The 27,206-nt window shown below is 27.8% G+C and overlaps 1 protein-coding gene across 1 annotated transcript in view; it reads left to right on the top strand.

Moving 5' to 3' along the window:
* The first annotated feature begins 17,219 nt into the window (after positions 1 to 17,219).
* CARPA (Carbonic anhydrase-related protein A) overlaps positions 17,220 to 27,206 on the top strand; it is a 54,379-nt gene continuing 44,392 nt past the window's right edge. Inside the window, exon 1 of the mRNA XM_088182338.1 lies at positions 17,220 to 17,435. The gene's annotated coding sequence lies outside the window, so the exon portion shown is untranslated. The remainder of the gene's footprint in view (positions 17,436 to 27,206) is intronic.

The raw sequence follows: 27,206 nt of genomic DNA, 5'->3' as shown, positions 1-27,206 counted from the left end.
AACGTCTTTTTCCTGTTTATTAAAAACATTTCATACGAGGCGAAATCAAAGAGGCGCTCACAATGCGCACATATTAAATTCTACAAATTGGAATACTCCGCCGCGAAAGAGATAAGTCGCCAAAGGAAAAAGTATCTATATTAAAATGTAAGACTGCTCGTTTGCCGAGCCTGCGGAGGAAACTTTGCGCGGCCGATTGATATTTCTTCGTGTTCGTATCGATTTTAAAAATGGGCCACTGTCTCGAAGTCGCATTTTTACTCTTAGCTTCGATACTAATTTTAGTTCGGTAAAAATCTCAATCCACTATTTTCTTTCACTCGATGTTTTTTTTATATAAATCGAGGGTTTATTAAAGGCGCCCTCTCCGTCCTGCGTCGTTTTTAAGAACCTAATAAAAAAATCATGTCTATATTTTTTTAATCAACTAACCCTCACTATCGAAGGAATACTGTAAAAAAATTTCATATATTTTGACCTTGTGATGGAAAGCTTCTTAAGCTCTTTAAATGACGTTCATTTTTACTTTACCTTCTGAATCAGGCTCCCATGTATATTGGGCCATTTTTCTAACCGAAATGCTGATTTTTTTAAATTAATTTTATTTTATTTAAAATAAAAAGCCCTATTAAAAAATCACTTATTAAATATTTTTATACAATAATCATTTGGGTGTAATAATTAATAAAAATACAAAAAAAGTAATGGATTAGTTTTTACCAATAGTAAAAGAGTACAATATAAAGTGAGAACAACTAATCATTTTATTGCATATATAATGTAATAAAAAACATAATGTAATTAATGTAAAAAAGAATAATAGAATTTACACAAATTACTGGAATGTTGATAACATGGATGTTAATATACTATGGAACAATATTGTAGATCGTTAAATTAAAAGGCAATATAATTCTATAACAGAATATCGATTTAATCCAATACCGTGGTTTAATGATGATGTTAAAAATGCTCTAAAGAGAAGAGAAATTTAAATAATAAAATCGAAACGAGTAGAATATAAAGTTTTAAATGAAAAATGGAAAAAAACATAAAAAGCATTAAAAATAGCTAAAAAATGTATGAAAAGTCGATAAAATAAATAAAAAATGACTCGAATAAGATGTGGAAAACTATATAAAAATGAATACATCAGTTTAACAAATTAGTACAATACAATAATGTAAAATTTATTGAGTTTAAATCAGTATCTTAAGAAAAAATTCACAACATAATTTTTTAATTAAAAAAAGGAACCAGTAATAATGAATTGGATGTAAATATAATTAAAGAAACGTGGTAAATACCAGGAACTAAATTACATCATTTAGTAAATAAAGCACAGAAATACATGATAAATATACATTGCTACTATTATACCTATACCTTTAATAAAAAATAGTGAAAGGGTTAAAGAAATGAGAGAAGAAAGAAAGTTTTACAAAACATTCTATGTAGAAACGGAACTCAGAAAAAATCATTCCACAGAGACTGCATTACAAAAAGTAATAAATGATTAGTTGATGGCCAAAGATACAAAAAAAATCATTAGAGCAGTTTTCTTAAATAGAGAGTAGTATAATGTTAAAGAAATTAGAGATTATCGGTTTAGGTGAAATAGTTTTAAAACGGTTTAATACTTATTTGAAAAGTGAAAGATAAATTATACTTATTTCAAAGACAAAATAATATTTCACGGTGTCCCACAGGAGTCAAAATTAGGACCATTACTGTTTTTAATATATATTGTAATATACATAAAAAAATTGCTGTTTGTAAAAAAATGTGAAATACATTTTTTTTCGGAAGACACTTTAATATATTGCATAGTGACAATGTCAAAAAAACAGTAGATAAATTAAAAACTAAATTAAGGATAAAAGAAATATAGTTGAAAATAATATATGTACCTAAGCTAAATGAAAATAAAAGGACATGAATATTTATTTATTATTAAGATATGTTAGATAATATTATATTTTTTTTATAGATAACTCTAATATATAAAAAGTTGATAATATAAAATATTTAGGAGTAATTGACGATAAAAAAAAATATTTCAGAAACATTTTTATTACATATAAAAAAAATAGGTATATTATCTAGAATTAAAATTATGTTTAGTATAAATACAAAAAAAGTAATTTACACTAGTATTATATTTCCCACTTTAAATATTATACAACAATATTATATATGCTTAATAAATTAGATAAGACGATGTTGCAAAAATTACATATTAGGGCATTGAGAGTACTTTTAAATAAAAATATATCTAATTGTAGAAGTATGATTGATATATTGGAATGGTTGGATGTTCAATATGTTTTGATGATTAATGTTTTAGTATTTATATATAAGTTAGGAAATAATATGTTACTAGATTATTTATAAGAAGTAAAGAGGTACATAGATTTAATAATATAAATAAAGACAATTTAAGGATAGTTTTGTTTAAAAAAAAATGGCTACGGCCAGGGGAATAACGTATAAATTTGCATAAAAATATTATGACAACTCGCGAAAAAAAATTTGAAGGTATTTTATTTAATTATTAATAATAATTACTAACAATTTTTAAATTAGTATTTTAAAATTAATAATTTAATAAGCAATAAATACTATGTGGCATTAAGTATTTTTCATAGTTATTATTATTATGTTTTATATATATCTGTCTCGGTTAAATTTGTTGAGTGTATATTAGCTAAAAAAATAATAAAATATATTTATTATTTAATTATACATTTTTAATACATTTTTTTTATTTTTATTATCTTTGTAATAGCTTCGCAAAAATCTATTTTCTTGATGATATCATAATCAGTGCACAATATCCATGAGTCATTGAGTAATTTTAGGACAATACATACATATTTGTATTGTATTTACTTTTATACCTTGCAATTTGTTTCTAGAAAATTAAATTTAGAAGTTTTAACGAGGTTTTTTCAGCGCCGAAATGTTTCATGATTTTTATTCCAATTAAAGAGTTCTTCTATTAAATCGTCCAATAATTCTTTGCTAAAAAGATCATTGTTTCTCCTTTTGTTCAAATTCAGTTATCGTATAATTTTTTAAAATAATGTTCATTTATTTTATATAAATTGTTAATAATCAATTCTAAAGCAGAAAAAAATATATAAATTCGGAAATGTTATTCGTAATAAAAGATTTTCAATAAAATAGATTTTGACATCTTTGTATAACAACATTGATGCTATTCATATTTGCCATTGCATTAATAGACCTTTGTAAGACCTGAAATATTTTTAAAAAGCTTTGATTGTATTCAGAGCTTATGAATTTAAGTTTATAGGCATCTCTCCGAAAAAAATCGAATAATTCAAGTGCTTTGAGATAGTGCTTAACAATTAGTTGTACATCTTTGATTATTTTACTTCGCATTGTATTTGATAAACTTTTATAGTGATGATGATACGTATTTTTTCAACACTTCCCAACATACAGGGCTGTTAGAGAACAAAGAATAAAAGCTTCTATATGTCAAAAAAAAATTATTACATATTTTGTTTTCCTTTAAAATTCGAGATTTTAACACTGTTTATTTCTAAAATTCATGCATTATATTATAGTAAATTCTTATAAAATATTCAGAATTTTTTTTTGTACTATATTTTGTTGCAGCTTATTTGAGATAACTTTTATCCAAGTAGCAGGGTCATCATATTTTATATTGTCAACAGAATTTGTATCTAAATCTTCGATTGCATAATGATCTTTTAGTGTTTTACTTATATTTTGTATTTCAGTAACAACAGGTCTACATGTAATATTCGCTTTTATATAAAAATATATATGTATATTCAGTACTCATAATTCACTGCCTCAGAAAACTCTCAATCTTTCGAATCACCGCTATTTATTTTGTTTTGGTTCTTAAGTAATTGATTAGAACAATATGTTTTTGTATTATAAATTATAAACCTAAAAATAAAATAGTTCGCGATGGTTTCTCTTATTTATATATGTATATTCATTTGTTTATATTATCAAAACATGGACATTCGATACTGCTATACATATATTAAACTGTAAACCGAAAAAAGTGTAGAATTATATAATTTAAATATCTGTATATAAATCGCATTGCCTGTAAAACCCATCGGTGGTAAAAATAGTTTCTATGCAATTAAGTAGGAGTGTATAATTAGAAATGGTGCGTTTCGATAGGGAAATTTGTTGGCAAAATTAACGAACGCGAATCGAGTCGATAAAACTAGTTCGCTAATTATACTTTCCGACGATAGAGCGCTTTTAATTATTATTATCGTCATAGAGGAGAAAGAAATCTGCGCGGTAATGAAATAATAATTGCGCTTCGGTTAACGACCGCGTTATATTCATAAAGAAGTGTTTCTGTAAATTGTACGGTAGATAGACACAGCCATAAAAGTAAAGTTTTTTGTGCATTAATATGCACCCCTCCAAATGAGACCCTGACCGAAACGTGTAATTAATTTTCAACTTTTATTTATTTTCCCTACTCTCCGATACTAGTCGTTATATTTTATCGATACTGTATAAACACTAATTACACCCGAACGTATTTGTACAATATTGTAATTTAAACAATTTTCGGAACTCTTCGATGGGAACTTTTAACACTGCGGTATCGGTGTAAATGGTTTTTCGCGCCTTTAAATCAAATCCACGCGATTTATTTTACTTTGATAAAAATATTTACTTTAATATTATAAAATCGATACTATCTAATTACGCACAATCAGACAAAGATATGTGTTTTTAATTTTATGCTTGTGACATTTTTTATCTCGAATAAAATCTTGTAACATTAAGCAACTTTTTGTTTTTTTTTTTGTTGTGCAAAAGTAAGGAATTGCAAATTTAATTAAAAATCTGCTTAAAGTAAAATCATGAAATACTGGTAATTTTATCATTGAGTCATTTTAAATATACTGGGCATGACATATGTATATGCCTTTGGACTTTTAAAGGCTAAAATGTGACTTTTTTAGAAACAGATTAATGTGATTTATTTATATAATCTGATTTTCTTAATTGCACATTTAATATTTATTTTTAAATATTTAAATAATTTTTATATTTGATTGGTACATTATTCTACTCATGTTAAGAGTAACATAAATTAAATTTCATGTATCTTATATATAATTGTTCTAAGCAGTCGCTGCGCTTCCGGACGCGCATAACTTTAAATGAAACATTCTCCGTTCAATTTTCTACTCTGTAGATCATATCGCTTTGTATGAACGGTGTATAATAATACACGAAAACAAAGAAAATATATTTAATTATAATAATAAATAATAATAAAAATTAAATTAAATTTGTTTCGATTGATTTTCGAGCCGCCGGTAATGTGTTCTATTGTTTCGACCAATCAAAAATAAGCATTCTAATATGCAAATATTTTCGACCAATGAAAAATAAGCATTCAAATTCAAATAGACAGTACCGTGACAACACTTTTAAATAATTATTATTTAATAATAAAATTTTGCTACGCGGCAATAATTTTCATTAACTCGTCATTTGCCTGAATAAAAATAATCGGAATGCAAATAAACTAGGTGTGTTATAACCATGAAAATTAAATATATACATAATGTGTTAAACAATCATAAAATAATTTTCGTAATGAAATTTTCAAATTTTGAATTCCCAAATATTTTTCAAATATTGTGTTTCATACAGTATCCCTAAATATGGACAAAAAACGTTATTTTTATGCTGTAGTAATATGGTAATTAAAAATTAAATAAAAATATATCATTTTCCTTACATTCAATAATGAATTTTCAGTACACCGAAATTTATTCATTGGTTCCGTGAGCTTCACTATATTGAAATTTCACTGTACAATTTTTAATTTATTATTATCTAGCTAAGTTTTAAACCTATTCAAAAATGATATACAATATTTTGATGTAGCATTAAATATCTGAGTTAGAAATATAACGATAAAATCTAACGTTTCATTTCTAATAAATAATATAAAATGTTTTTTTCTGGAAATATTTAGTCAAGTTGTAAACCTATTTTCAAATGAATTGAAAATGTTAAGTACTTTTTTTATAGATTTAGTCTTGAAAAATTCTAAATAATAATAATGTCTTATTTGAAATATTAAATTTAAAAAAATCAGAACGAAGCAAAAATAATATTTACAACCCAAAAAGTTGAGGGTCCGGTATTCGCACACTCGCTAGCTTCGGTACCTCACGATAGTGAGGTACCGACAGCTAGTATATTATTGAATACGTGAATACGTAAATACTGTATAAAAAATTAACGTTGATATACTTCGCTGATAAAACTACTAGATTGAACCCTTACAAAGAGCATTATTTAATTATCTGCTTCTGCTTTCAAGCAAAGATTAAAAAAATATTTTTGTACTACCGGTGTTTCATCTTGTAGTATCAGTAGTACGAAGTTCGATTTTTGCCCCAATACCGGTACTACCGGTATCGCAATATAGATAACAACGATAGATAAATTCTAAATATATGTATATATTCTAAATATGAAAAAATCCTTTCTTTTCACGTACAAATAATGTATCGAAAGAAGTTTTTAATTTCTATGTATTCAAAATTTAAAAGTCGGACATTATCTACGTCAACTGTTCCGATTGAATAGATAGTGTTTGTTACACCACACTGACAATTAAATTCAATCAAATTGTACTCGCGTCAATATAAAAGTCCATTCGCAACAAACATCGCTCCACTCGACGGATTGCACCCGCACTTTACGATCGAACGGAAACGTTCACTCCATTTTGAAATAATTTTGTAATCGAGTCGCTCAGATAAGGATTCTTTGTCCGCATTTAATTTACACCCCGAGATATGCGACAATAAAGAGCGAATTTCTTTTCCGCCGACAACTTTGCGATAAGAAAACAACCCGCAGCTCGGCAATAATTAATTTGAGGCATATTAGTGTTTATATCGCTCTCTTAATTCGGTCGTCCTATCTAGTCGATTACTTTTTCTCCATTTGACCCTCCGAATTTCATCTGCGGACAAATCTGACAGTAGCGTTATGCATCGCTCGATTAGCGCCATCCATCATCGCCGCTAAAAAGTGTCAAACACTCGATAGAACCCATACGCGCGCGGGGAATTAAAACACACCCCCGCGAAGGGTTTATTATGCGCTCGCGTAATCGGACGGTCATTTCGGAGGGTGCGACGACACCGTACAATTCGAGTTCGTGTCGTGGAATCTAATAAAATTAAATATTTCAATAATCAAAACGTACATCTAAAATAAAGTACTAATATCAATGTATCACTCTGTGCGCCCCACACCCCTCACTTCCCTATCCATGTCTTTTAACAGCTATTAATGTATTTCCATTTCAGGTCAATCAATTTTTTATTATTATGAATGCCACATGTGGTCTGGCATTATTTGAGTGCGAGTTTTTACCACACCTTTACTGCATACAAAATATTTTTTGTTACTGTAGTTCCATTACTTTCTTTTTTATATTCACTATATAAAATATAATGTCGAATATAATATTAAAAAATTGATTAACTCTGATTTGCGGTTGTTACATAACTGAATACAAAGCAAAAAAAATCCTGAGCCTATACGAAACCAATTATTTATATAACAATTTTAAAATAAGGCTACTTTGGCCTAGCAAATTATCTCGCCTTGCTTAGTTTCCATTTCGTCCTCGGCCAGCATGTGCAGATCGCAAAGATAAAGGATCAACGTTATCGCAGATACAACGCAAGAGTGAGCGACAAACAGCAATAAAAACCCAAACAATTTAGATTACAAGTTAATCACAATTAGAGTTAAGCGCTATTATTCGATAGTCGCTAGAAAAGTAAAAAAGCTACCCTTTAGTAAAGCAACTTTCATACTTGTAAATTTTTATTATTTTTATAAAAAAAAAGGAATTTTATATATTATAATTAAAGCGCTGTTTCCTTTACCAAGTATCGGTCTGAGGGTCGCAATGGTGGCAAATTAAAAAATGTTATTCTTGAATTTTAGTTTATGGATATTTTAGATGTACATTTACGCTTGATTTCCATTCTATACTACTACACATTTTATCTCCGATTCATAGAAGACCATCAATATTAATCGTGCTTATGACGGCTTAGGTCGTGAACGGAGGTGGAGCACATCGTTGGTGCACAGCCGACTAAGCGAGCTCTACAAAACGTTGAAGTTACTAATTGCTAATGGGCCGGTGGGTAAGGGGCTTTGTCGACCATAGTGAGCGAGTGGAAATATTCGGGTATTTTCATTTTTAAAAAGCGGTTCAATCCTTTTATCGTTTTTTTATATAAATATAATTCAATGCTTATTCTGATAATTTTTGAGTTTATAATTTCGATTCAATTAACACCGTAAGAATGCATTGTTAACATAAATAAATTTTATTACATATTTTGATTAATTAAATGGATACTAAAAAAATATGTTAAAATATATTTTTTTTATAATTTTACTTACAATTAATTCTATCTACTATTTTTACCACTTGTTCTTTAAATAGTATGTTTATTTTTGATTTGATAAAAATATTTTTAGTATAAAATATTTAAACCATTGTGAAACTGTGCTTTTTATGGTCAATAATAAATTTAATTAAAGAGCATTTTTGCATTGAATATTTTTAATGTTATTTACCAGTTAGATTAGTTTAGCTATAATATTTATATTTAAAATCCTCAAAAAATACTAATATCTTAAAATTAAATCTATGCATAATAAAAACCAAAATTATATAACAAAAACGACCATTCCCGCACTTTCGCGTCTTACGAAAAACAGAACCAAGCTTAAAAATAGATTTTATATTAGCACTTAATTATTTGATACGTAATTTATATACAGTTATAACTGAATAGATTTTTATAAATTGGCTCGTTGCGAAAGAATCATTTATGTTCTGAAGAACGCTCACTCGCTGCCGCTCGATCGCATCTAACCTATTTATATGTTAAATATTTATGTAACAATAACGCTATGCTACATAAATACGGCAGAACAGTGATGTTTTTAAATTATTAAAATGTATGAACATATAAATTATCTTTTTTTAAATAAATTTGACCCCTGATAACAGAAAAGTACCAAAATAACTAATCAGTATTTGAATTAAATGATCAGTAATTAAAACAAAATGATCAGAGTTTAATATAAAATAATCTTCATATATATGATAATCGATAATTACTATAAATGGTTTATTTTTAAATTATCACTAGTTGCGAAACGTATATTTGCTGTTCAAACCAAAACCTTACCTAAATGACAAGTACGTTCAGAATATTTTGGCCTTAACAGTTGATAGGTAGCCCAATATTATTTTTAATACAAAATTAGCTATTGGATTACAGGATTTAACAAAACCTGATTATTTTATTTGTCTACTAATAATTTATTTATTTTACTGATCAAAAGCTTAATTATTTTGTATTCAAAAATGTATTATTTACTGACGATTTATTTTATTCTTGTGATCGTTTATTTAATTTAACCAATCATTATTAAAATTATTTACTCATTAAATAATTAGTTACAAATATATTTATTTATTATAATAATAAATTTATTTTTCCACTTGTTTTAAATTGTCTTTGTTCTGTTTTTCTCATTAAAAATTTCTGTGTAGCTTATGCTTTCACAAAACTATAATGACGCATTAAAAAAAAACAGGTATTATAATAATTTGCGACTTGAAAAACGATTTTATTCGTCACGCCGACGTTATACGAGCGCACGTGACGATCAGAGATGTAGACGGACTAGAACCATCTTTTAAATATACCTGAACAAGGACCGCTGGTGTATATTAAATTAAAAATAAGCAATACATGTTAGCGACTACATAAAGTACAAGTGCTCAGTGACAGCGTGTCAAATCTCCAGCTGTTTAAATTATGCTAGTTGCGCAAAAGTTATTCTAACAAATAAAATACTAGTCTGTTTTCACCCAAAATTTTTAAGGGACAAGAGAAGAAAAAATTATAGTACTTTTGTTTAAAACATAATCAGGTAACGAAATGCTGATTATTTATTTTCACTTGTAGAATCACATGATTGTGCAAAATTAAGCAGTTGTGTACCCTTATAGATTTATATTCCAAAACATTTAAAAAAAGTGAGGAATAAATTGTTTATACAGGTAGTTTATATATTTTATTGTCATATGTGATGCAAATTCCGAGATTTCTCGCACTGTTGTGCGAAGGACACTAATTATTGTCTTATTAATTTATGGGAATAGCTGAGAACGAACCCCAGCATCTCGAAAGCTCTACTGCTTATATTTACGTGCTGATGGAATATGTAATCAGCTCGAAGTAAAACGCCCGAGTGGGCTACAAAATATTGTGATTAATCACTCTGCTATCATTTAATATTATTATTTAGATTTATATTTAATTAAAAGTTAGGCAATTGTTATCCGAAGGTTCACTATAAAATTCTTATGCACATTTTAGCTTATTCTTTGGGCGTAACTTAGATTTTTACACATTTTCTTCACAATATTCTCATAAATATATGTCAGAAGCAGTGAGGTTTACTTTACCTCGAGAGCTGAAAATGCAGTGTTCCGTGAGTTGATATTTAACAGAACTAGAACTTCGAATTCTAGTGGCTCATAAATTAAAGCTTAAGAGATAAAAAAATTTGGGATTGCTTTTAATTGGTGTTTGAACTATTAGGTATTGGAATAACCTAAAACTTCTTGTTGTAACAGTCGCGATATTTATTATGTGGCAGTCGTTAATCAATACAACGAAAAAATATAGTAGTGGTGAAATTTGAATATGTAATCATTAAATTCCAATTTAATGTATTTTTATTGAATCGAATAATATAACTCATTTGTAACCTTTATATTCGAACGTTGATCAATAGTGACAGACTGTGCTGCGATTCACCAAATCTTATTAAATTTTAGAGTAATTTAGACTGAGTGGAATTAATGGTCTATATCCTTATGAACTTTGTGTGACTTCGGACTACAATAGATGTAATCTCTAGAGCTCTTCACCCGACAGCTTCGACATTTTCCCTGAATCTTGTATTCGAGTATGAGTCGTGTTAAGTACGAGTGTGCGAAATATTGAAGTAGTTTGCAGTACTTTTCTATTGATCCAAAATATGAAAAGAATTCGTTTATACTTTGTATGTGGTAACGTAACATATGAGCCGTTAATTTTGAAAGTGGGGCAAGTCCATTTTTAAATTAAAAAATAAATCAGCAATCGAAAGTAATTCACAATTTACAACTATTGATTTTTTTCCAAAACGGGGTAGGCCAAAGATTTATGACAAAATAAAATTGTCATCTCTAAAAGGAAAAACTAGGCATATTACTGAAGAGAAATATGATGGATTTATTGTCTTATATACTACTCATACATCATGGGTGCTTCAAAACTGTGTACTATCTTATTTAAAAAAATATTAATTGTAATTTTTTTTTTAGGTATTTTGTTAGATTGTATTTATGTTGTTGTGTATTATGTATTTAATTACAATACTTCTCTTTTTTATTGTTCTCTTTTATCTATAAAATAATATTAGGCTTTTTATTTAAAGCACCTACTCGAAAACAGTATAAGTGTTTAAATAAAACAGAAAAATAAAAAAATAAATTATTCCATATTTTCTTATTACAATTAATTAAACTTGTGGAAATAGAAAATCATTGCTTTTGAAAGTAAGGTAACTTTATTGAGCCTTATTAAAAACATGTTTTTTGTTTAAATAACGCGAAAAAAATTATTGCATATGACTTTTTTTTATCAAAAAGACCGTAAACAATATTATTGCTTACTTATATTTTTAAATCAGATCATACGCAAACCATTTTTTATCCAACAGTAACATATCATGGACTTGCGCCACTTTCAAAATCAACGGCTCATACGTAAATATTATTTTTTATAATAAAAAAATATTTACAATCGGATAACTCTCGTTCTTAGTTCGCGATAGAGAAGTTCATTCGAAAACAGCAATTCGGATTTTGATTTCCTGCGAAGTTTATAGAGGCTAAAAATAATGTGGAAAGTTGTTACGTTTCGAGCATGCGGTCAACAATACAGTTTGTTGGCAAGTATACGTATGTGTTGTAAAACGTCAACTTTGTTTAGTTTCACCGTCTTAAATAGTCAACGCGGCTAAAGCGGGTACTATGGAACCGAGATTAACTTTGTGCACTTAATGTGTTAATCTTTTATAAAATTAACATCAACATTTTTTTCACTAAGAAATAAAACATTTTTCTTACATTGTAGTTTACGTTAATTTATTTTATTTTATGACCTATTGAAATATTTTTTTAAATCACAAGTTTATCTTTTTTATTTTTGCACTACAAAATAAATCATCAGGAATTGATCAAGTAGAGATGTTACATTTAAATTGCGTTTTTTACCGATATAAAGAATCATAAAAACATGCCATAGCTCTCAAAATATATTTTATATTTATTTATTAAAAAAAAAACTGTCAAGACTTTAAGCTCGAGCTTCAATAAATACGTTGCATTCCAGTGTAAATATTTATTCTTCAAGTGAGCCGAGCTGATTCAATATTAAATAACTAACTTTAGTATAGATCTCCTTATTTATGTATTTAGTCATTAGAACAACATAATATATACATACATCATTCTCTAATTAGTATACTTCATTATATTTATTTAGCAACATTGATTACTCCAATGATTCGCAAATCTATTCATTTAAAAATCATTTTAACAAAGCTTTTCAAATCACCATTCCTTAATTGTATTTTATACAATGAAAGTCATGTTTCTAACGTGTTAACTGTTAAGGTCATTAATCAAATCGAATAATGACTTGTGCCTTCCTTGAACTTGAAAGTTCAATTGATTTAACTTTCTGCGATGTCACAAAGAAAGGCAAGGTTAATCAATAAATTACTATTTTATCGTCAAATAAAATTTTATTACATGTAAAAGATCTATGAATATTTTTAGTCACCTATATGGTAAAAAAATGTCAGATTTACATTCGTCTAATAATGCTAAAAAATGTCCACAATTAAGCATAAATTTGATATTGCTTAAAAAGTTTAACGTAGATAAATAAAGCGTTTAAATTAGGAATCTTATACGATTCATAAAAAAATTGAAGGTAAAACAGTTTTCTTTAGAATGTAAAATGAGCAACTTATGTATATCGTAATAATTTTGCTACATTATTATTATTATTTTTAATTTAAAACATATATTTGACAATATCACGATTAACCTAAAATAATTCAACCATCAATGTTGTAAAGTAATTTAAACTGAAATATACATTTTAAATAATCATCACTACCTAAAAAATAGGTTTTCGGCACAAGTCATGTTCCAATCTTTACTTTTATCTTTCCATTTGCGTGCCAAGTTTAATAGTGTTGTTATCGAATCATATTTGCCCCATTTTAGTACTTGCCGTTATCACGGTCCTTAGACCGATATTTAATAAAAGTAACGCTTTTACCACGAACGCTTTATTTTAAAATACAAACAATTAATCAGACCCATTGAAAATATTATGGCTAGGTGTGGAGTATCGCCAGTATTTTTTTCTTTTAACTTGCAATTTATCTAAAATAAAATGATACAAATATTTATTCATATAAATTTTTATATGAATCATAAAAAAAGATACCGTTTATTTAACAACATAGTTATTGCTAAAAAAATTGTTTCGCGTAACCTTACAGACCCAATACTCGCGATTAAAAAAACTAAGTTCGCAGACCTACAACTCAGTTTGAAGAAATATTTTTAAGGGTCTGCGATCAAACATTTTAAAAAACAACTTTTCGTCTTTATTTAACTAACCATGAAAATTAAATTTGTGTTGACATTATTTAAATTTAATTTGGGGAGGGGCAAGTGGAGGCATTTGCCCCCCCCCGTTTTGAATTTGCCCAGTGAATGCACGTCATATAATAAAATACTATGATTCTTACTTAAATTGAAACATTAAAAAACGACCACTGACAGACAAACTTTTGCCCCCCCCCCCAGAAAAAATATGAAATGACGTTCCTTATTCTGAAACATAAATTTCAGGTTTTCTCTTAAAGAAAATCTGAAAATACAGTCTCGAATCTATCTCAAATAAAATATTTAAATATGTCATTTCAGTGAAATCATATGGTAATACATTTTCAGTAAAATTATATTATATTTGGCAGGTGCTAGTAAAATTAAATGATTTTAACTTTTCCATATGCATTAATAAATTAATTTTTATTTATTTACATGCAATGTAAAAATATTACAGTGAACGTGTATTTTTCAGTAATTTATATTTTTACTAGTGAAGTGCAAATACATTTTAATCACTAGATATTTTTTTCTACGAGTGCTACTCTTAAATGTCTATGAAACTTAATATGACAGTTGCAAAGCATTCATTTTCTGTTCAAATCCAAACCTAACCTAATGAATGTTCTAAAATTAATTAGTTTGAAGTCTAAAATACAAACTTAGATAATTCATCTCACAGTGAAAGAATAAGTACATACGATCGATATTACACAGATAATAAAAATACGATAGCTATTCTTACTGATATTACTACTGGCTTTTAAGTACTGTAAGTTTTGGTTAAAGTGTATTCAAACCGAATTTTGGTCAATAGGAGAGCGCAAAAACAATTATCACTTCTCAGAAGGCAAAAATTCACGTCAAAAGCAATAAAATCGTGTCAGCGCTGTCGCAGTGGGAACGCTCGGTAACGAGCGTTCCCACTGCGACGGCGACGACATGGTTTTATTGCTTTTGACGTGGATTTTTGACTTCTGAGAAGAGATAATTGTTTTTTTGCGTTCTCCTATTGGTCAAAATTCGGTTTAGATGTACTTCATTTTCACTAAGTAAGTCGTAAGTCGTAATAATAACCAAGCGTTTCTTCTCCAATGGCACGATTTTATTGCTTTTGCCGTAAATTCTAAACAGGAACTTCTTTGAATTTGGCCAGAAAAATGCATGTCATTTAATGAAATACTGCGAATCTTAATGAAATGGATATGTTAAAAAAAGGACTACTGACTGTCCAAAATAAACAGAAAGTGCTCTTCTATCACCTAAAAGTAGAAATAAATTATTTAATTAAAGGTCGCAAAGTCATTAAAAAATTAATTTTAATATTTTTTTTGTATAAATAATTGGCTTAGTTATATAAATTAATAAAATAAAATAATTGTAATAATAATAATGTTTTTTTATGAACGCTAGATAACCGAACGTTTTCACCGCCACGCCGACGGCACGATTTTATTGCTTTGGACGTGGATTTTTGCGCCCTCTTATTTGTCAAAAATTAGTTTAATGCTTTATTTGATTCTCACTCACTATAAGTCGTAAAATTGTTATAAAAGTCTTACTATGAACGCTAGATAACCAAGCGTTTTTACCGCGACGGGGACAACGCGATTTTGTTGCTTTTGACGTGGATTTTTGACTTCTGAGAAGAGATAAATATTTTTGTGCTCTTCTATTGGTAAAAATTTGGTTTAGATATTCTACATTGGATTTTTACTGTTAAACATTATTAAAAAAGGCCTAATATGAACGCTAGATAACCGGTACGATGAAGCTGAAGTGACGTATCTGAATAATTACAACAAAAAATGCAAGCTAGATATTTTTTTAGTTATTTTAATGAAAATTATACCATGTTCAAAGTTTGTTTTGAAAAAAATTGTTCTAATTTTTATTTAAAATTAACCCTTATTTTTTATTAATTATAGAGAAGCGTATTTCTAAATAAACTTTTATTTATTTTAATAATTTTTAATTATTTCAATAATTTATTTAGCTAATATAGCTAATTCTTACACTAAACAAATTTAAATGAAACATACATATAAAACATATAAACATGAACAAAAAATAAAAATTGCCCTAATATTATAATTTATTTCTTAATTCCGCTTAGGAAAACCGCTACGTTTATATTTTTACGAATTTTCTTAGGAATACAAATACAAATTCACACCTCCGTACATTATTTCCCTGGCCGTACTCGTTTTCTTATACCTAACTATCATTGAACTGTCTTATTTTCTAGTATTACATCTATGTACATCTATATTCATTATTTAAATACTCTAATAACATAGTATTTTCTAATTTACATATAAATACATCAACGTTTATTTTCAATATTTCTTGAACATCCAACAATTCCAATCTATCAATCATACTTTTACAATTAGTAAATGTATTTTTATTTAAAACTACTCATATTATTCTATTTTTTTATTTTTTTGCATCAAATTTATTAAGCATATATAATTTTGTTGCACAATAATTAAACTGGGGCAATACAATACTATTGTAGATTATTTTAGCATATCTTTTATTCTGGATAATATGCCTATTTTTATATTAGTTTTTTAATATGTAATTAAAATGTTCCTTAATTTTTTTTATTTTCTACTCCCAAATATTTTTATTATCATTTAAATATTATTACTTTAGGCTTAGGTTAGAATGTCGTAAGAATTTTTTTTCGGTACGAGATTTTCGGAATCCTGTACATTCTAAATAAAAAACATGGCTTTTGATAACAGAAAAGTATCATCGCAAAATTATACTTTACTTTCGTATTAAATATTAAGTTACATGTGCGAAATTTTCGAATAGTTTGCAGCCCTTTTACAGAATTCAGTGTAATACTTGATCTTTGCGAAGCGAGCTGTCCATTGATTCGAATTGGAAACGAATAAAGCTTCTCTGGAGATCGAGATTATAAAAAGTTCATTTCGTATAGGCGATTCGGACTTTGATTCGTTGCGTAATTTATAACGCGGAAAGTTGTTTTCGGTCCCGTACGTGCGAGTCGCGAAGAGTCAACTTTGTCCAGTTCCGCCGACTCAAACAGTCCGAGGTCTGCAAGTTTCGGGCGTTAATTTGTCGATATGCGAAATCCGGGTGCGTTACAACAAATGATTTGTCGAAAGGGAGGATTTGTTGGTATTTTTCGCGGGGAGGAGCGCGTGCGCGGCAACTCCCGCGAACCGCCCATCGCCCGTCTTGCCGAAGGAGCGAGAGAGACCGCGGCGCTTTTCTCTTCGAAAAAATCCCAAGGACGAAACTTTTCGCACCGCGACCTCCGCTTCGCCCCTTCGCCCCTTCGCCTCCGCCGTTCGCCCCTCGCCCTCCGCGGGCCGAGCGCATCCCTGCTGGCCTCGAAGAAAAGCTCTCCTCTCCGAGAGTCGAAGGAGCTTCGGGGCAGATTCCTCGGGGGCGAAGGCGTCCGAAAGAAGCGTCGCCCCGCCCGAGCGAAGAAAGCTCTGCCCCCGGCGTTCAGCTCCGTCCGCGCGGCCGTCAGTGTGGCGCGGAACGCCGTTCCGGTTGCACTCTGTCCGTCCCGGGAGCGTTCCACGCGCGCCGCGTAAGTAACACGAACAATTCACGAGCGCGAATTTTCAACGCCCGAACCGAAAATATGCACTCGGCAAACTTTTGCGCTCTTTTGATAAACGGCGCGTCGGGAAATTTATTGCCAGGAAAAATTGAACTTACACTAAATTACAATCGCCGCGTTTCAAAGTTGCTGTCGTTTTTAAGTAACTTTATCAATTAACTTTCCGAGTAGATTATTTCGTAATTAAATACTTTTTTATATATATAAAAAATGTATTTTTATTACATCATCATCGCATTTAAAATACCGTGTTAGTCACTTTTTTTTGATAGTACGATTTTTACTGCATAATAATATTAAAAATATAGCAAATACCACAGAAAGTGTTAAATTATTTAAGTTATAATATTGTTTTATTAAAAATATAATTGTACAAAAATATTTATTTTAAAGCATATATTTAAATATTAAGTTTTAATAGTAGTGAGAATTATTTAAAAAGTCATTTGATGCAGTGTCCTTTGCATTGAATATATTTTTAACTTTTTAAAGTAAAATTATAAATATATCAAATATCACAGAAACGACACAATTTTTTATTAAAAATGTAATTGTACAGCAATATTTTTATGGTATAAAAAAAAAAAATATGCTTCAAGCTCGTAATCAAATATAAAGCTTTAATGATATTAGTGAAAGTCGTATTATTTAAAAGAGTAAAGTTTTATTTTATACATTTTAACTTTTTAAAATAAAATAGCCATCGCCTACTATTTTAGTAGAAATAAAAATTATGGGTATAAATAATAAAATACCACAGAAATGACTCAAATGTATCAATTATAATATTGTGTAACAAAAATATGATTGTACAATTAAAAAAATATTTTTAAAGCATATATTTCAATATAAAGCTTCAGAGTCGTATTACTTAAAACTCATTTGAAGAAGTGAAGCTTTGTTTTATGTCTTTTGCGGCAAATATATTTTTAACTTTTTAAAGTAAACCAATAATAATCAAAATTATAAATATATTAAATATCACAGGAACGACATATGTTTGAAGGTAGTAATTAAATAGAAAGCTTCAATATTAAGAGTGAAAGTCGTATTATTTTAAAATGTATTTAAAGGAGTATAGTTTATTTTTATGTTCTTGAGTCAGATATATTCTTAGTCTTTTAAAATAAAATATTTATTGCATTCTATTTATGTGAAATATAAATATTAAAATATCACAGAAACGACTCTTGTAACAAAAATATGATTGTACAATAAAAAAATATTTTTAAAGCTTGAGTGATAAATATAATTTATTTTTAGCACTCATTGTTCAGTTATACATTTTTGCATTTAAAAAATAAAATTTTAAGAGAACCATACTGTCAATATAAAATTATAGATAGCAAATAAAAAAGGTTTCAATATTATATGTCACTCTTGAAACTTCATTAAATTTGCACGCTATCCTTAATAATGACGACGTTCGTTGAAAATTATAGGAAGCGTCCCGACATAATTGAAACTCTGGATACACACTATAGCCTATGAGCAAATATGCGAATATGTCAAAGGGCAAAATCTATCATAAATATTATAACAGAACTCGATTTATAAATTATATGCATTTTAATAAAATCATTCGCTCGGGTCGATCGAAACCTAAACATTTCACAGAAGCGATTGTTAGCTATTTGTTTATTTATTTTTCTTCGAAGTCATCAAACGCGACTGGAAATAAGTTCTGCAATGAATTAGATTTATACCGTAGTTAAAAATAGAATAAAGTCGGTCGGTGTAAATTAATTTCCGTCGGGCGGCCGAAGTAGCCTTCGCGGTTCTCCCGTACCTATTTGCGATTACGAAGGTACGGTAAATAATAAAATGGCGTTGAATTTAATAAAGTGTACATCAGATTAAAAAAAGCGCGCATGCGAGGCGTTCATAAATCGCGGCTATCTGCGCTTTTTAATTAGAACGAACGTCATCGGCGTACCTGCACAATCGCCCGGCCCTTTCCGACGCCTATCTTATCGACGCCCGAACTTTTCATCCCCTCATCGTCGGAATAAATCCACCCGCCGAGTGTCCGTTTTTAATCATCGAACGATTTTAAAGTTGCCGCCGGAAACGATAAACTAGCAATTTACCGAATTAAATTCCCTTTTGGTTCGTACGGCGCGTTATAAAATTTCATACGGCCGACGACCGGATTTAATCCGAAATTTTACCAGTGTTTGCCAAAAAATCGGGATTAGCGAGCAATATTTTCAAGTGATGCAGTCAAATTGAATTTTAAGCTACCGCTCCCCTGAAACGTTTTCTTTTTTTTTTAGTTAAAATGATACGTTTTTATACAACGCGTGTTTAGCAATCGCAACGCTCTTACTGATAAATATTTATTCCAGCTTGTGAAAGGTCCGTCGCTGTGAATCAACATAAAAATTACGAAACACAGAATGAGCAAATAATAATAATACAGAAGTTCGTATAAAAATTAATTTTGATATCCTGTTTATAAAAATAAAAATAAATAATTTTCCGCATAAAATTAACGCGATATGACTGATGACTAGAAATAGTCGAGTAACAATATAATAATTACGCGCTACTTAATATTTTTTTCGAAATGCCCTGCAAAATTATGTTTTTTAAACTTATTGATAGCTCTACTATATGATTATAATTTTTTAATACATACTTTTTGCTATTGTAATTGATTTTTTGCTTTGATATAAAATTGTTTTGTAATCGTTTATATTTTTTTCCATTCAAGTGAAAATAATTCCATTTAAACTTAAAGTGTCCATTTCACCGTGTGCCGTTTTTACAGTGAAGGATTCTTACCGTATGTTTATTTTACCGTATGGGCAATACTTTATGTGATTAATAAAATATAACAAAAAAAATCAGTGAACACAATCATTCCAAAAATATAATCAAAGGAAAGCGAAACTAAATGATGTAATTTAGTTCCAAGTATTTACTTTAATTATATTTACATCCAATTCATCAGTTCTTCTAAAGGGACTGTTTTATATTGACTAACGTTTCATTATTGTATTGTACTAATTTATTAAACTGAGAAACTGATATTATTATAATTATGTCGTTTCTCTGAGTAAGATTAGTTATTTTTCATTGTTTTCCACATCTTATTCAGGTAACTTTTTATTTCATTTATCGACTTTTCATATCTTTTTTACTTATTTTTAATTCTTTTACTGCCATATTACAACATTATTGCAATGTTTAAAAATTTATGAATATAATCTAGAGATTCTAAGAGTTAAAAAAATTTTCATTTAATCATTGAAATATATTATTGTATATGGTTATGATTATTTTTTCTCATTTTTTACATCATAATTAAACCACGCTTTTGAGTTAAATAGATATTCTGATCGGAAATTAAATTGATTTTTTTTTACTACCTACAATATTTAACAAATATTATTTCATATCATATCCATGTTATCTACATACCAGTCACATTTTTGTAATTATACTCCTAATTTATAAAAAAATATTTTTTTACCGTGATTACATTATGTTTTTCTATATACGTATTTATTATAAAATTATTACTTACTTACTTGGTAAAAACTTAATTTATTAATGTGTTCGAGTTATTACTTGTCCTTGTATTTTTGTTAACACGTTGATGTAATCTAAATAAATTTGCCCATTTTTTTACTTTTGCAGCATAAAAATTAAAAAAATCTTTCATCGAAAAAAGAGTTTTAGTGGCTTTGATTCTTGCCGAATTTTTAAAATGATTGTGTTTACCTACTCGTTTTGTTATAATTTTATTAATTACATAAAATATTGCCCACGCGGTAAAAAAATCGCACGATAAAATTTACACGCTAAAATGACCGTGAATCAGTTATTTTCTATATTTCATTAAAACGTATTAAGCTATAATTGTTATAGTCGATTTTCTCATTTGAATGGCTAAAATTTTAATAAACGCTATAATTTAAAACTATATTCTCAACTCATAGTGAAATAATGGGCAAAGCTAGGCATCACAAGTATCCATAAAAAATTCTCGAATCTACTATAACGAGAAAAACTTTTTATTTTCTTACGTTAAGTAATTTTCTATTTTCTCAGATTTTTTGATATAGAACTTGGTTGCAATATAATTTTTATGATTAATTACGATCAGTTTTATTTTAGTGTGTTACATAAAAATAATATCTTATAAAACCTTACATATAAATCAGATTATTGAATTTTAGTTGCTCAAAAATTATATAAAGTACCATAAACTATGACTTTAACCTAAACAAAATAGATTAGAATTCCATATGAACATTTTCATTGTGTATGGGAGATCGAAATTAGTGAATATTATATTTTATAAATATAACTATTATCGGTTATCACAGATTAGGTTTTCCCAGATGTTCCTTATCTTGCGGATGAATATCATGATGACTTTTCACAATAAAATAATAATACATATATTTGTGAAATCATTTAAAATTAATAATTTAAATAACGCCGACCAAAGTATCATTACTTTTTAAGTAATTATTCATTGTTTTTACCCAATTATAACGCATTGGGTTAACGCGTTATGTTGTAACGAAAGATTAACAATAAAATAATAAAATTATTAATCGTTTTATCATGTTTTACGTCGAGTCATAGTCACGCAGCTATTCAAATTGTTTCGCTGGAATTAAAATTGATTACCTTTTCTGCCGGAAAGAATTAATAACTTAGATGATAGTTAAATAATATTTAATAATTTAAAAAGTATTTATTTTATTTATTTAAAAGAGTATATAAATAAAAACTGCATAAAGTTAAATATATTATTGATAAAATCAACTATAACAAAAACTTATGCTAATTTTAAGAATTATTAATATATTTTTTTGTAATTTTTGTAATTTATATCTTACATATAACTTTTATTACTTTTAAATTTATTATTATAATCTAGAGATTCTAATAGTTTTAAATAAACATGTACTATGTGTACATAAATTAATCTGAAAAGTAGTTCAAAAAACGAGACCTTATAATTATTTCAAGTAAAGCTATTTAATTATTTACTAAGTTATTTAATTCAGGCGGTCCGCAAAAATATTATTTATTTTTTTAATGTATAACTATCAATAGTTCTTACAGTGTGGAAATTACAAAACTTTATTTCTGTGACTGTAAATAACTCTCGCACCACACTGAAAACATAATTTCAAATTAAAAATGTGTCTCTTTCAATTTGAAGATTAGATCTAAAATATTCTTAGCATAAAACAATCGACACTATTTCAAAAATTAGCAGTAGGTTAAGCTAATACGTTACTAGGTCCAAAATATAAAATTGCGGTAAATATACATGTCTTAAAATGTCAGTGATCGGTTGCGAAATTTATTCAAATGTGCCTAAATAGAGATTAGGAATAATGGTTAATATATGTAGTTATCTTAATATCTACATATAATAACCGGTATTCCTAGTCTCTATTTTTGTATATAATATTTATTTTGGATGAGAGTGTATGTATTTAATTTTTATTGTAATAGTTTAGTTCTTACATTACTTAAATATTACCAATAAATAATATAGAGCGGTGAACGTTTTAGAAGCAGACCTGTCTCTTACTGTTTTAAAGTGATACACTTTATAGTTTATTAGGTGATTGAGATTAATTAATGGCATACGTCTAAACGTTTAGTTACCTTTGTGGTTTTCATTCATGGCGTTTTTATTTTATTGTATAAAAAATCATAGAACATCTTAGTCTCATAACACACCATACAAATACTTGAACTTATTTTTATGTCTTTTGCTGTAAATAACTTCATGATAAAAAAATATGCTACAAATATTTAAATAAATAATATTTATAAATCGTTTCAAATACTAGTATATATTATTTAAATATCAATTTATATAAATAATATATTAAATACGAATTCGTAAATAAATCTGTCGTGTAAATTGAACGACATAATTCCGTGCTAATAAAATAGGAGCGACGGCGTTATTAATTCCGTGTTGATATTTCTTGAATACACACTTTCGGATAATGGAGTGAAATATTTCGAAACTCTTATGCAAATCCCAGGGATCACTAGCTTGCACTTCGGAAACACACGGAATAGAAGATAGCCATTGTTTCGGGAGAGGACCGTAAGCCGTATGAAAAATAAATGCGTCCGAATAAATCATAAAGTCACACTTTGAGGCAAATCGACCGAATCGAATAGATTAAAATAGCTTGCAAAGATAATAGAGCAAAGGTCGAACGAACCGACAATATAAATATTATGATATTTCTCGGAGCGGCGTTAAAAACGGTTATCGGTGATCTTAGTCGGGAGCGTTTATCGACAGTCGAAAGACTGTTTATACAAATGTGTACGTGTGTGTGTTTGTGTGTGTGTGTGTTTCCTCTTCACAATATTAATAAAAAGCTAATAAGTGGCGTTATTAACCGTGTGCTAGACCGTTCCGCCGCTACCCTCTATCATTACCCTGACTTAATGTCGCAAAGGGGTTTTTCATAACTTTTCCCCTATAAAAAATTCAAATTAAATAATCGTTACTCTCCAATATTTCGTTACAAACATTTCTTGCACAATATTCATTATTGTCCAGGAAACACTGCGTTACTAGAAACGATATAATTAAATATTCAACCTGACGTCGCTACGTTTCCTAATTAAAACGCGCAGCTCGAACGGACGTTTCTTTGCGTTTTCCTCTAATTTTCACGTCGATACGAATTATTTTCGCATGTAGCTTTGAACTTTCAAAAATTTAGTTCAGGAAGTTGCAAAATAAATTTAAAAATCAGCATCGAGCTTTCTTGAAAATAAACTTGTAACACTACTAACAAGAGGAAAATATATATAATTTTAAAGAAAATACTTTTTATATAACACGGTATACAAAAATTTTGCCAGCCGCAAAAATAAAATATGATATAACACGATTGCTTAAAATTGGTTTTAAAAAACTTTTTGTAATTAATTAGAATATAACGTTGCAACCCATTAGCAGATTTTGAACTTTACATTTTAATTATATTCAAAAATTAAATGTTTTATTTGTAACGACATAAAGTCCAATGCGTTACAACGGGATAATAATTTATATATAATTAAGATACAATCATAAAATTAAACAATGTAGAGGTCATTATCAGGATATAACACTGGGATTTGATGACATATTTTTAACTTTTAATACTAGATTTCCATATGCAGTTAGTGCCAATTTTATTTTTCTATTTTTTTCATTATAAATTCATTTTTTTCACACTATTTTTTCAGTCCAACGCCTTACTGATTAAATAAGTTATTTTACTACATTTTTTTATTTATTTATTATCAATATTTGCAATATAACCACAATAGAAAGAAAATATAAATAAAATGTTTTAACCGTTTAATAGCCAAAATCCGATTTATGTATGTATATACGTACATATATATTATATTTTTTTTTAATTATCGGGATTCATCGTGATTTATGCTTACTTGTATTCTATATTTCGGTGGTGATTTTCCGGCCATGATCACGAAATATTCGCAATAACTCATGATCATGGTCGATTGCAAATAATTCGTGATCATGGCCGGAAAATCACGGCCGAAATATAGAATACAAGTAAGCAAAAATTGCAATGAATCCCGAGATTTCAAAAATAAATATATATATATTTATATATAGGCCATGATCACGAAATGCTTGCAACTTTCAAGTCGCAAGCATTTTGTGATCATGGCCGAAAATCACGGCCGAAATATAGAATACAAGTAAGCAAAAATTGCAATGAAGCATAAATCGCGATGAATCCCAACATATATCCCAACATATAATATATATATATATATATATATATATATATATATATATATATATATATATATATATAAATATAAATATAAATATATATATTTATAAATATATATATATATATATATATATATATATATATATATATATATATATATATATATATATATATATATATATATATTAAAAAAATTAAATTATTATTATTATGTGATTTAGATCGTGTTTTTACTTAGAGTCTCGATCTCGATATATTTTGCCAAAATATTTTCGGCATCATCAGAAAAATTTTATTTTTATTTTTATATACATTTTTTACACTCCTATCCGCGAAGCAGAAAGAGTAATAGTTTTCAATTTTACTAGTGTTTTTGACATAAATACCAATTAATGAGTGAAAGTGCAAAATTTTAAACTATCTGTGTGATGCAAAAAAGTGTATATAAAAATAAAAATAAAAATCTCCAGATGATGCTAAAAATGTTATGGCGAAATATATAGAGACTGAGACTTATTTATATATTTTTGTAGTCAATGATGAAAAAAGTCATTAAATTTTTTTTCATATATTGTTAAAGCAATATATAGACAAAAAAACATTGTAAAATTACTGAATTTAGAAAATGGTACATAAAATCTACTCTTTATAGCAAAAAACTAATAATAACATCTAAGTTAATTTAATTTATAAAATTTTATTGTTTTTGTATTGTAGTTTATTAAATTAAATTATTATAAATAAAACATGCTTACTTTAAAAGTTGACAAAACACTGTTCAAAAAAATTATGCGCTTCGGTGATTCATACAAATCATTTAAAGTCCAAACGTATAACAAATATTATAATACTGGAAACAAACAAATATATTATTCGTATTTACTTTCATGCCAAATAATAGATATACCTGGCAATATTTGTAAATTGATACTTGACTTTGTTGAAAGGATATTTGTTTTTGTCACCTTTCGGTAATTACTTATATATTGCGACTAGCTAGCTCAATATGTAAATGTAACGCTGACCACTACCCAAAATATGAACAGTATAAGATGACATGTACACTCAGTGTACATCAAAGGAAATATAAATAACATTCTCAATTATTCTTAGTTTATAACTATTTTAACATTGTTCAAAAAATGGAGTAAGGAGAAAAATATATTCGTTATTTATTTCTCGGTTTTTACTGATATTAATTTATTAACCCGATTAGTGCAAAAATCATTTAATTGCTTGTTTAAAAAATAATTATAGGTTAACAATAATTATTTTAATTTCTTTTATAAGCGTTTTTTTAATCTCATAAAAGATGCATAAAATATTCTGTGCAAATTACATATATTTTTTGATCAGGAACGTATTTCTGATTATGTCAAAAGCAAATTTACAGTGAATATGGAAGTGATTTTCGGCAAATATAAATAATGCCGCTTTTAACGCTTTCTAAGTACATAATTTGCTTCTGTTTTTTTTATCAAATATTACTAAATGGTGCATAAATATAGTAGATAAAAAGACAATTTTTTATAAACAAAATAAAGGCGCATAAAGCGTCACTAGTCACTCAGGTATATTGAAAGAAAAATCGACTACCTATTTTGCTTAAGTTGACAAATTGTTTCATTCTAAGATTTTTTTCGAATTTCATTCGAGATAGTATAAACTAATATTTGATCAATTTATAGTTAAAAAGTCTGCAAATAAAATCGAATATTTGAGTCAGAATCCTAAATGTAACGCAACAAACCTGCGTCAGTGGATCATTTTTATTGAACAATTGATGACGAGACCAATATCAAAAGACGCATATTAGGATGAACTCTTTATGTATAATATTCTTTAGCGATTTGTTATATATATGTTATATCTAAACCTCTTATTTTATGTAGTGACGTTTGTTCACTTTCGATTTTTTTGACCAAAATGTGCTTATTAATATTATCTTATAGCAAATTCCAGGATTAAAAAA

This window comes from Plectrocnemia conspersa, unplaced genomic scaffold (assembly GCF_051122295.1).
Source record: "Plectrocnemia conspersa isolate PC_06_02 unplaced genomic scaffold, ASM5112229v1 ptg000003l, whole genome shotgun sequence".
Lineage (NCBI taxonomy): Eukaryota > Metazoa > Arthropoda > Insecta > Trichoptera > Polycentropodidae > Plectrocnemia > Plectrocnemia conspersa.
This window is presented reverse-complemented; position numbering and strand designations above follow the sequence as displayed.